Below are 13329 nucleotides of genomic sequence, written 5' to 3' on the forward strand. Positions count from 1 at the left end.
CGGTGGGAATCTTGAAACTTGTGACTCATGTAATTTAAAATTATCAAAAGTTGGAGAAAACTTTGGCATGTGTTTGAAAATTAGCAAAAGTTTTGAATTTGAATTCAAAGAAAGAAATGAAGAAATTGTAAGCCTATAGCTCTGGGAACACTGAACGATTTTTCAATTGTAATCGAAACGATTGCAACACTATCGACATCAATTAAAAATCCCTCTCACTACGTACGAATTCCTCACTGTTTAGAATCAATTAACAATTAATTACACGCTCGAGAGCTTTTATGGGAATCTTGTTAAAGTAGCGAAAAAAAATTGTGTAATAAATGATCTGTAACGTGTATTATCTAATTACCCAAGTTTAGTATATAATATAAGCGATGCAACGCTTTGTTGCATCGAGGAAATTGTCTCTTCGCATATATTATAATATTGAGGGTATATAGATACTTATTGGCTCGTTTCTCTTCTGTCCCTATTTTGCGAGGGCTCTCGCTAGATTCAAGTGGAACGGCATATATACCCTGCTTTCATGGATAATATCATAACAATATGAGATTTCATATATGTGATCGAGTACAGAAGGCGAAGGAAGAAAGGAAACGTTAACCTACTGTGAAAGAATATTGCCAACAGCTGAAATTGTTTCCTCCTTCCCTCCACAAACGTTTTATCCCCAAATAAAGAAATTTTAATCATAAGAATTTTGATTCAAAAACCAAAAATTCAAGTTATTTTCAAAATCTCTCATTGGTTTATTAATTATTGGACTGGGAGAGGAGGAAAATTTAGTTTTAATGTTTTGATAAAGTTGGATGAAGAAACTATGGAGGCGATGGAGAAATTAACGAGGAGACAATTGATCGGCAGTTTAGGCAGCAACAAGAGTTCTTGTCTAGACTTCCCGTTGGGGTTTCATATTACACTAACCGCTTATAAGCGCCTTCGTTCCTTCTCGCATGTCATCGCAGCAAGTCAAAGATACCTCTGCCATGTCTCCTTCAGGTAGTATTCGAGCCATAAAACTTAAATATTCCCCTTTACATTGCGGTTTCACCTCCTGTTTTTATTGCCAATGATGTTGTATTAGCTTCCCTGAGGAAAATTTTTAACATATTGCAGACATAGCTATCGAACAATTAAACTTGACGACAAAAAAAACTCTTTTTAGACACTTCACAAAACTGATAAAAATTTCATTCTATATTTTATTTTCCCGACTTTTTCCTAATTTTCACCAAACATATTTACTTCTTTCTTATCCTGCTAATAAATTCAATTTCTGCAACGAATAATAAATTATTCATCAAAGAATTTAAATATTTATAAAAATAATTTCAATTTTTGCGAAGAATTTTATAAAAATTTTTAAATAATTCGTTCCTTTCGACTAATTTTATGCAAATTCTAATTTAAATAATTGAACTCATGAGAATTTCTTATTATTCATGAAAATAATTGAATTTTGCAAAGAATTTTATTAAAATACCTCAAAATAATGGAATTTTCGTGAGTAATTTTGTTATTTATCGACATAATTGAATTCTTTCGAAGAATTATTTATGAAAATAATTGAATTTTTGACAAAAATTTTATTAAAATATTTAAAAAGAATTGAATTTTTGTGAAAAATTTTGTTATTTTTGAAAGTAATTGAATTCTTTATAAGAATTTTATAAACATTGTTTTAAAATAATTACTTTTTTCGAAATATAATATAACTATTATGAAAATTTTATTTTAAATAATTGAATTCTTGTGGAAAACTTTATTTGTGAAAGTAATTGAATTTTTCGATGAGTTTTATTATTTATGAAAATAATAGAATTCTTGTTTAGAATTTTTTCAAAAATTTAAAAAAAAAATGAAATTTCTATCAAAAATGTTATTATTACTGAATGTAATTGAATTATTATGAAGAAAAATTTTGTTAAATAATTTATTTACCAATTTTTATTTTAAATAATTGAATTCTTTTGTAAAATTTTATGAAAATAGGGGAGAGTGGGGCAAGACGGGGTAGCGGGTGAGACGGGGTACCGGCCTTATTTAACAAACGAATTAACCAATCGCGATTATATTTTACATAATACTGCACCGAGACGATAGTTTCTTATTTACAAAACCTGAAAGCCATGAGAACAAATCTTTTATCTGTTTTACTAAAAAAACTGTTTTTGACGATTTTCTTGTCATTTTTTCACTTTTTTTAGGAGGTGTTTATTACTTAATAATAACAGTTAATAAACTGTATAAATTTTTTTCTAACTGTCAAGGGTTACAGAAGAAGGGAAGCATATGTTTTTTTTCTTTGTTGAATCGTAAATTGTAGTAATTAATCGTTTTATTCAATTTCGTAGGTGCGGGCAAGATGGGGTAGGGGAGAGTGGGGCAAGACGGGGTTCACAAATTAAGCAAAAAAAAGAGAAATAAGAGAAGTTAAGAAAACTACTAAAATCAAGACTGAATAAAATAAGAGTGACCAAAAAGAAAAAAGCTTGTCAGGTTAAATCATCAATTAGCGATGGTAAAGTGGAAAATACACCTTGTCTCTATTGTAATGGTTATTATTTAGACTAAAATGAAGGCTGGGCTGCTTTTTTTGTCTGCGGCCAATGGGCTCACTGCAGTTATGCATGAAGATGAAGATGCAACCTTTACTTGTGAAATTTGTCGACAGAAATAGGTTGTTTTTTGTTAGTACCCCATCTTACCCGCTGGTGGGGCAAGATGGGGAGATTTGCAATTTTTTCAATATTATTAATTATAAGCTTTTTTTTTTTTTTTAGCAAAGGCAGGAAGTGAAAAATAGTGAAAACCAGGAAGGAAGTGGAAAGTGGACTGAATTTAAAGACAATAAAGAAATGTTGAAGTTTTATAAGTTTAAAGTGTTCATAATGTTTTATATTTTGGTACTATTTAAAATTGAGTTTTTTGATTTATATATATATATTTTTATTTTAATTGAAATTATTAAATAATTAATCTAAAGTGTAAGGTAAAGGAGAAGGCCGGAAGTTCGTTCAAAGCCGAAAGGCAGGAACTATGTATAATAAATAATAAATAAATAATAATTCTAAGCTTTTTTAAGAAACAGATGGCCTTTGTACGCCTTTTTTACGAAAGACTGATTCCCAAAGATGATAATTAAAAATAATAATAAAGTATATATTCGATAATTTTCGTTTTTTTGCGCTTTAAACCTTAAGTACCCCGTCTTGACCCACTCTCCCCTACTATATATTGAAAATAATTGAATTTCGAATATCTTTCGAAAATAAATTGAATCGTTTTAGGGAATTCTATTATAATTTTTGAAAATAGTTTTTTGATTTCTAGTATTAGCGAATTTAAAATAGTGGGGATTCTCAAAAGAGAAACAGAAATCGTAGGGTTTAGTGGTTGAAATCTAAAAAAGTACCCAAATAGCATAACGTAAAAAATTAGTAAATAGTAGGTTTTAGTAGATGAGCGCGAAGCCTGCTACTGTAATTTTTATTTGTTTTAATTTACTACTTTTCTTGGCTCTTTCGAATCCTCTAATTTGGTACAAAAAACAAAAACCAAAAAAAAATATTACCTTTTGATTTTTGTATCAACTTAAAAGTACTAATTCGATACCACTTTTCCCACCACTGTCACCTCTTCATCCTAAACGATCCTAAAATACAATTATAAATTTTTTTTTTTGAATTTCTACCAACATCCGAATACTGACACAAGAATAAAAAAAAGTTCAATCGCGGAACGATTAAAAAAAATTGAATCGAATTTCGTTTATGTACTAGAATAGCCACGAAGGAGTCTTTTAATCAAGAGGAACTTATCTTTTCGACACATCGCGAAGAGTAGAAGTTGATTCGTCGACCATCTGCAGGAGAAAGGCTGAAGGCGAAAATGGAAGTGTAAGCTCAACAGTTTTGGCAGTAGTCCAGAAGCCTCATCGCAAGACTGATTAGTTTGTAATTGCGTATTTGTTTCCCTCGAGTGCAATATAAGAGAATTCAGAGAGGAAAAAGCCTATGAGATTACAAACCAGAATCAGGAAACAAGGCAAGAGTAAATTGACTACTTCTTTTGGAAAAATTCATTGAAATTCCTGCGCACAGGACTATAATCTTCTTTTTCTTCAAAGTAAGACGAGATCGGGTGTTTTTCGATGCGAGACGAGGGTTTTATTGAAAAGGGCGACCCAACTCTCTTTTCTCCCCCATGGCACCCGAAACGAGATATCCTTTTTGTTGATCAGCTTGCCCGCGGGGACCTCGTGTGTCCCTCTTTTTCAACAACTTATTCGACAGTGAATTTGTATTAATCAAAATAAAATATTCGTCAATTCGAGAGAATTCGAGAGATTTGAAAAACATCAATTAGAAAGCGTTAATTGCAGAATAGAAGATAATATACGAAAAATAATTCTCTACACGAAGAATGCTCTTATCCGGAGTTTCATTGTGACTCATGGGAGACGTGGTAGACCAGAAAAGGTCGGGATGGTGACAGATGGCTCAAGTACGGTGACACGTTATTCGCTACGTCTAGGAACGTGCTTCGCTGCAACTCAGAAAGCCAATAAATAAACTTGCCGTACGACTTTCTTGTTAATCTTCTTTAAACCAATTGAACAAGAAACTATCCGTTTTCTTCTATTTTTCAAAGACGTTCACCATCCACCAAGAACTAGCATTTCAAAAAATTTATCTGTCTTACGCTATACTAAACTTTTTTCGTGTACACAAACTATCCAGGATTAAGGGGTACCTAAAACGCTTCTTATTTATTCTAATTTCAAAATGATGTTAGTTTTTGAAAAGTAATGATGGACCACAATTGGAACCCCCTTTTTCTCCTCCTTTTTAAATAAAAATGTACAAAAATTGTCATTTTTTGTAATTTAACAAAATTTTTATTCATTTTGAAGAATAAATTTCCACTACTTGCAAATTTTAAAACTTTTTTTTGTTACTGGAAATGTAAAAAGCTTTTAATATTATTTTCTCAGAATTATTAAACTTACAAACTTTTTTCGAGTTGACAAAAATAAACAATTTATAATTGAATTTTAATAAAATTTCCCAAAAAAAATTTAATTATTTCTAAAAATTTTAATGCAATTCTTCAGGAGAATTTCAATACAATTTTACTAAAATTGCTTGAAAGAATTCAATTACTATTTTAAAAAACCTATAAAATTTTGATAAAATTTTTTTATAAAAATTCAATTATTATTTTTAAAACAATTTAAAATTCTTCAAAACAATTTAGTTATTGGAATAATTTTGAAAAAATTGTCATAAAAATCTTAATTAGAATTTAATAATGTTGAATACAATTTTAATTAAATTCCTCGAAAAAGAATCAATTATTTTTCCTAATTTTCAAGAAAATTTTTATCAAGATTTATTAGATCTAGCAAAATGTCAATTATTTTCAAAATTAATAAAATTCTTCAGAGGAATTCAATTATTTTCAATACAATTTTAATAAAATTTCATGAAACATTTCAATTATTGTAAAAGCTTTTAATAACATTCTTTGTAGAAATTTAATTATTTTTAAAAGTTTTAATAAAAATATTCGAAGCAATTCAATTACTTTTATGATTAATAAAATTTACAGTGGAAATTAAATTATTTTAAAAACTTTAGATAAAATTGAAGGAAGTGAATTTATCATTCGGTGATTAAATATTAAATTTGAAGAAGTTAACAATTTTCCCGAATCAATCTATACAAATAAATTAAATATCTTAAATTATTCTCGATAAGCTCATGGGCTTCAATGTATCGACAGCACAGTTGCCCTAATACAGAAACCTGCTTAATTTGAAAAATATTTTCGAAATTAATTAATAATTTCAAAATTATCAAAGAATCCAGAAAAAAACGGTAGCATGGTGGGATACGAGCCCACGATTTTTTTAGATAAAATTCTTTATAAAAATTCAATTATGTTATATTACTTGAAATTTTAAATATACGGGTGATTAAATTTAAAATGTCATTTTCATGTCCTGCCCAAAAATCTGGAATACTAGTTCATATATAAAAGTTTTTGAAGTCAATTAATTTTCTTAATCACTCCTTCTACTTAAATTAATAATTCTTAGTCGCTAGAAATTCTCTGAAAAAATTTGGCAGAAGAATTAGAAGCAAAATGTCAGTGGTGTCCCTTGTCCGCACTTAAGAAATCAGAACTTTACCTAATAATAAAAATTTTGATTCTCACATTTTTAGTACCAGAAAAATTATTTTGTACAGCTAAGAGTCTATATTTTTATATAGTAATTGTGCTGGCAGAATAATTTTGATCCAGTGCTAGAAAAAAAATCAAAATCGCCTGTCCGTAAGTTTCATATTTTTAAGTAATTATCGCAAATTTTCAATATCATGTCTGATATTTAAATAACCTAGTGCAGATAATTGCCTTATTAAGCGTTAATAGTATTGGTGATATGTATAGCTTCTTAAAGAAAAAACATTACAACATTCTATCACATCTATAACTTGTACGGTTGGTGGCAGAAAGCAAGTATCAGTTTGTCGAGCACACCATGTCAGTGGTGTCCCCATCGAAAAATTGTTTATAATATTAATATTTTTTAAATATTATTGAATCTCGTTTTCAGGTATTACACGTAGTTTAAAACCCGCACCGACTTTAACTTAAAAATAAAGTCTTTCTGTTTCGAAATTGAGAAATGAAGCAAAATGTCAGTGGTGTCCCCTCAAAATTCTGTTTCTTGCAGCTTATTATTTTATTTTTAATAAATTTGTGTTAAATTTACTCCTTATATGCAGTTAATGAAGATTTGATACTGGATTGTAATTTATAAGCTGATTTTATTCTCACTATTCAAAAAAAAATTATCAGTGAAATCTTTCAAAAATGTCAGTGGTGTCCCTCAATGTTCATATGTCTTTTTGGTCTTCAAAAGTATATTAATTTATGGCAGAACTCATTGCAAATATTTTTTAAGTCATGTTGAAACATTCATTATTGTAATTTGAAATATTTTAACTTTTTAAAGTTGTAAGAATTTATTTGAGAAAAGAGTAAACGAAAACAGAAAATTTCTTATCATTTCTGCCTATCGTTTTTCACCTGGTGAAAATTAAAATTTGCTTCCACCTGCTCGACCACTATTATTTTTGTCCATCATATATTCTAGTCAACCAAAATAGAGTATCGTTAAGTTCAAAATCCAACATCGATAAATCAAAGTTAGTAGGATCAAAAATGACATTTTAAATTTAATCACCCATACATACTTCTAATTGAAAAATTTTTAAAATATCGAAATTTCGTGGAATTGTAAACAAGTGGCTTTAAGAATTAATTTTGGTGAACTTTCCATTTTCATTGAATAATTAAATTATTAAAAATATTTGCTTTTTCAAACAGTTTTAGATAAAAATTCTAAAAAATAATTGAATTGAAATAATGAAAATAATTTTGAAAAAGAATGATTAAAAAAATTGATTTAGAAAAAAATCTAGAAGATAATTGATTTGAAATCTTGAAAATAATTTTAGAAAAAATGATTGAAAATAATTGATTTTTCAAAAGATTTTAGTTAAAAATTCTGGGAAAAAATTGAATTTAAATGCAATTATTTTTATAAATAATAAAATTCATAATAGAAATTCAATTATTTTAAAAAATTTTGATAAAATTCTCTATGAGAATTCAATTATGTTTAATACAATTTTTTCAAATCCTCTAATGAATTAAATTATTTTCCTAAATTTAAAAAAAAATTCTTAGCCAGATTTCAATTATTTTCATAATTAATAAAATTCATTTGCAAAAATGACAGTATTTTGAAAAATTTTGATAAAACTCTTTATAAGAATTTAATTATGTTCGAATATAATATTAATTAAATTCCTCAAAAGAATTTAATTATTTTCTTCAATAAATTCCTAAAGTATAACTTTATTAAACTGAAAATTCAAAACATTTAAAATGAAGAATTTATAAAAAAAAACAATTAATTTCAAACTGCGAACAGATATCCGGAATACGATTTTTAAATTTTTAAAACAGGATTTACTCTGGAAGTAATGATTTTTAAAAGCGAATTTTACTATTCTTAGAGTCAATTTTTGCATAAAAATTAAAAAAAAAATTTCAAAGTTGTACAATTTGTTTTTAAAAATTACTATTTTTAGAATAAATTTTATTGCCTTTGAAGTAAATCTTTCTAATTTTTATACTTAAAGAAATTTTCTTCGGAAATAGTAAATGTTATTCTGGAAATAATTGTTTTTATTAGTAAATTTTACTAATTTTTGGAGGAAATTTGATCAAGTCCGAAGTATAGTTAACTAATTTTTACTGAAATTTACAATTTTTAATTTTTATTCTAAAACAAAATTAGCTTTACAATAATTTGTTACTTAATTTGATCCCCTTCTTAAAAATCAAAATCTCTGCTATTAAATTGGTGAAAAACTCGAGCAGAACTTAATAATTCTTTCAATCCATAATAATACTACATAACTTGTAATTTTTGTTTCAAAATCATGTAACTAAATCCAAATGCTATAAAAAATAGGAGATAAACTGCAAGAATGATTTTTCGAGAGGAAGTCAAGGGATCACCCTCTTTCAGTCCCAGAACGAGTTTGCATACGTTCACCTGTCGCTTATAATGCAGAACCTGAATAGCAATCTCGTTTCTATATCTACAGCCTTTTATGACCTGAACCTTCCGGTAGGACATGTTGCACGTGAAAGGGCCAGGGCGATAAGCGCAAAAGCTTTTTATCCTTGGTCCTGCAAAACACGTCGGGGAGCAAATGAAAGCAATTTTATGGTTCGAGGGCGGAAACATTCACCTGACAAAATTCTCATCATCTTCTTTTTCTTCTTTTTTTCCATCCTCCACAAATATTCTTCATTCTTGTAATTGTGTCTCTGAACTTATCAGAAGAATCTCCCAAAGGGTGGTGTTAATTTTCCCAAATGAAGCATGATAGAAAATAATCTAATTCTCGACCCCTTAGTAGTAAAAGATTGGATCATGTCAAGCGTGGAATGAATTTCATCGGATCATTAGAATTGAAATTGAACCGAGTGAAAATCAACGAGGCGCTTCGCGTAACGAATGTAAAACCGGTTCGACATTAAGAGAATAAAAATTTAGAATTCAATTTTAGAATCAATGCAAGAATTGCGAATGTTATTTAGAAGGAAAAGTTCCTTGGAATAAAGAAATAATCGAGTTAACTCGAAGTTGGTCTTTGTAGAGAAACCATTAATTAATGCAACCTGCAAAGTCGTGTGTCGCGTCGTTTCAACCCCTTTATTATAAGGTTTAGCCACGTACCCCTCGACATAGTGTCACCAGTTTTCCCTAACGCAGGCGTACAAAGAGTATCACACAATCACCCTCATCTCTTGTCTCTGATTTCGTGCGACCAGACAGACAACGAATCAAAAAGCAATGTTCACAGAGGCGTAAATTAGAAAAAAAAACTTGTTTTCAGAATGGCAGCTCTCATCAAACAGAATTTAAAAACAATGAGAATCTTTTCTTGAATACCTCTCTAAAAGTGGAGCCTTTAAAGAATTATCAAATTGTGGAAATCAGAAGAACCAAGAAGAACCCTGACTTTTTCCTGATTTCCAAAAAAAAATTTCAATTTTTCCCTGAACCTAAAGAATATTCTGATTCGCTTTCTTTATGTTTTATAATAATTAAAGGTGACCGAGTGATACAATCATTATTTTATACACGGAGAGAAATTTCCAATAAAAATTACTGTGCTTGTCACCTGAAAGTATGTGCAAAATGTTTTTACTGAACTATTTGTATCGGAAGAATAGAAATATTGACTTGCGCACAATTTTATTTCATATGGAAAACAGTTTTATTTCCAAAATGGCCTCGGAATATTTCTTTGAAAGCACCTTAAAAATTGCTGAACCAGGACTTTCTAATTTGGTCCAAAGAAAAATATATTAACCGTACCATGAAATAGTCATGCGCAGGTTAATAAAATAGACTGTGCTCCCCACAAATTTTTACTGTGCTGCCTGCATGAAGTCAAGTTGAAGAAGGCCGATGATACCCGAAGTATCACGAACATCCATTTAATATTGCTACGATTGCTATACTATCGTACTTTCCTCACCTGTCGGCAAGATAAATTTTTGCAACGTTTTCGTTTCTATGTTTTAATTTATTGCGATATAAAAATATATTGAAAATGAAATCATTTTTCCTGTCCATGATTTCACTTAACCTAGAAATTTTGAAATCAAACTTGTGTGCCTTGTATGGAATGCGTTTACTATGGAATTTCAACTTAACCTCAAATATTGATTTGATAGTATCATGATATACATGGAATATAATAATCGCGTCACATGTAAAACAAATAAACATTAACAGTAATTAATTAACAAACATTATTTAATTTATGTTAATTCATTACATATGAATTGTAAAAAAAGAATGTCACATTCACAAATAGCTTTTATGTCAAATTATTTTTCTGTGTATTTTCTTTGTTGAGGTAGCACAGTAATTTTTGTAGTTAAAGAGACAGCAAATATTTTCGTTTTTTTAGGTATAAACTGTGTTGGTTAATGGTACATTCTACTTTGCCAACAAAACGAACCTATTTTATACGGAAGCACAGTAATTTTTTCCATAATTTCCTTACAAAAATTAACAGAAATTTCTCTCCGTGTATTATTAGAATGTTGTTACTGTAACTTCATCAAAGTTATTTTTATAGCATTTCAATTCAATAATTATTTTCAACAATTTTTCAATAAAATTCTTCTTTAAATCAATTATTTTTAATAATATTTCAAAAAGTTTTTCTTTGAGAATTTTTAAATCCTTTTGTTTGCAATTCAATTTTATGATTAAGCTTTTTGAAAAAAATTAGTTCCACAGAATTTTTAATTAAAAGTATGAAAAATTTAGATTTTCAGATTCCGATTCAGATTTTTTTAAATTAAAATCAAAATTCAATTATTTCTAAAAATTTCGATTATTAGTAACTTCTCCAAAATTCAATTATTATCTAAAACTTTAAGTGAAATTAATTTTTAAATCAATTTTTATTAGAAAATTCTACGAGAATTTAAAAAATTGAATTCTGATATATAATTTTATCAAAAAATTTTTAAATAATTAAATCCTCACGACGAATTTTAATAACATTTTCAAAAATAATTACATTTTTCGAGGAATTCGATTAAAATTGTATTAAAAATAATTGAAATTCTGCCATGAGTTTTATTATGTATGAAAATAATTGAAGAATTGCGAAGAAAAACTTATAATAATTTAAATTTCCATAAAATTAAAAACAAATTGAATTATTTACAAAAAATTTTAATAAAATTCTTAGCAAAATCCTTATTAAACAAATTTTTATTAAAATTCTTCGAAAGAATTCAATTCTCAATTATCAATTATTTTTAATAATTTTTGCAAAAATTCCTTGAAAATTTTTAATTTATTTGCTTACAATTCAATTTTACGAAATTTTGATTATCCAGAAAAAAATTTAATTAAACTTTTTAAAAAAAAATAATTTTACATAATTATCAGTTAAAAGTTTGAAAAATTCAAATTTTTAAACATTTTAATTAGAAATTTTTTAAAAATTCTATTATTGTCTAAAATTTTAACTGAAATTCATTTTTAAATCAATTTTTATTAGAAAATTCTAGGAGATTGCATTTATTTAAATTCAAAAATAAATAATTTATTAAATAATTAAATGTTTCTTATAAAATTAAACTCACATAAAAAATTTTATCAATAAAAATGAGTTTTATAATTCATGAAAATAATTGAATCTCTGTAAAAATATTATTATTTATGAAAATAATTTAATTATTGCTAAGAAAGTTTTAAAAAATTTTGTAAATAATTGAATTCCTGTAAAATTTTTATTATTTATAAAAATAATTTAATTTAATTGAATTCTTTTGAAAAATTTCATTAAAATAGTACATATTGAAAAACATTGAATTGAGGAAATTTTTTTAAAATAATTGAAATTTTGACAAGAATTCTATGGCTTCGTCCCTAAATTACGTCACACGTTTTTAGCCCATTTTTGATCCCCTCCCCCCCCCCCTTTGTCACACTACGTAACATCTGAAGGAACCTCTCCTCCCTCTAAATTACGTCACAATTCTTAATACATTTTTCCAAAATGAATCACTGTCAATATCTAATTTTACATAAATAAAGTGGATAACTTCCGAATAAGGGGGACCTCCGATTTCAATAAAAATTGGTATACCAACGTATTCTGATGCGTTGATTACGAAAATGATAATGAAAATTGGCGCAAATTTGATGTTCATGGTGAAAACTATAAAAAAAACCATAAAATTGTGGTTTTTTGTGTATAATTCGTTGGATTGGATTAATCATATTTTTTTGTGTTTAAAAATATTTGTAAATTTTTCTCTGCTCTTATATGGAGGAGGAAGGAGTCATTCACCTTCGGTTGGAAATTTTTTTTTTATCAAAATTTAATTGATTGGAGAGATAATTTTGATATTTTTTGTTTTCTATTTAATTCTGAAAAACCCAAGGTGGATGACTCCCTCCACCATAATTTTTTGTGTTTAAAAATATTTGTAAATTTTTTTTCTGCTTTTATTTCGAGGAGGAAGGAGGCATCCACCTTGGATTTTTCAGAATATAAAAGCAGAGAAAAATTTACAAATATTTTTAAACACAAAAAATTATGATTAATCCAATCCAACGAGTTAAACGCAAAAAACCACAATTTTATGGTGTTTTTTATGATTTTTACCATGAAGATGATCTAGTCTCCAATTTTCACTATGATTTTCGTAGTCAGGGCACAAAATTACGTAAGTATGACAACTTTCATTAATATCGGAGGTATGCGCTTTTCGGAAGTATATATCCTTCATTTTTTTTCGAATTATACGCAAGAAAATCACAATTTTATGGTTTTTTATGGTTTTCACCATGAACATCAAATTTGCGCCAATTTTCATTATCATTTTCGTAATCAGCGCATCAAAATACGTTGGTATACCAAGTTTTATTAAAATCGGAGGTCCCCCTTATTCGGAAGTACACCCAATAAAGTTACATATTATATAATTAGTACATTTTTTAATATTTTAAAAACAAGAAATAGATTTGATATTTTTATTTATTACAATTTTCTCATTATAATAAATAGAGTATAAAGTGTGATATAACAAAATAAAAGGTCCCCCCACCCTTTGTGACAATTAGTCACATTTTCATAGACCCCCTCCCCCCCTAAAAAGTGTGACGTAATTTATGGACGAAGCCTATTAAAATTT

General features: G+C 27.5%; 1 protein-coding gene across 3 annotated transcripts in view; it reads right to left on the reverse strand.

Moving 5' to 3' along the window:
* The window catches only part of LOC122510006 (A-kinase anchor protein 200), a 418778-nt gene that overhangs the window by 29137 nt on the left and 376312 nt on the right, over positions 1-13329 (reverse strand). The gene's annotated exons all lie outside the window — the stretch shown is intronic.

This window comes from Leptopilina heterotoma, unplaced genomic scaffold, assembly GCF_015476425.1.
Source record: "Leptopilina heterotoma isolate Lh14 unplaced genomic scaffold, ASM1547642v1 Lhet_65, whole genome shotgun sequence".
In the NCBI taxonomy this organism is placed as follows: Eukaryota; Metazoa; Arthropoda; class Insecta; order Hymenoptera; family Figitidae; genus Leptopilina; species Leptopilina heterotoma.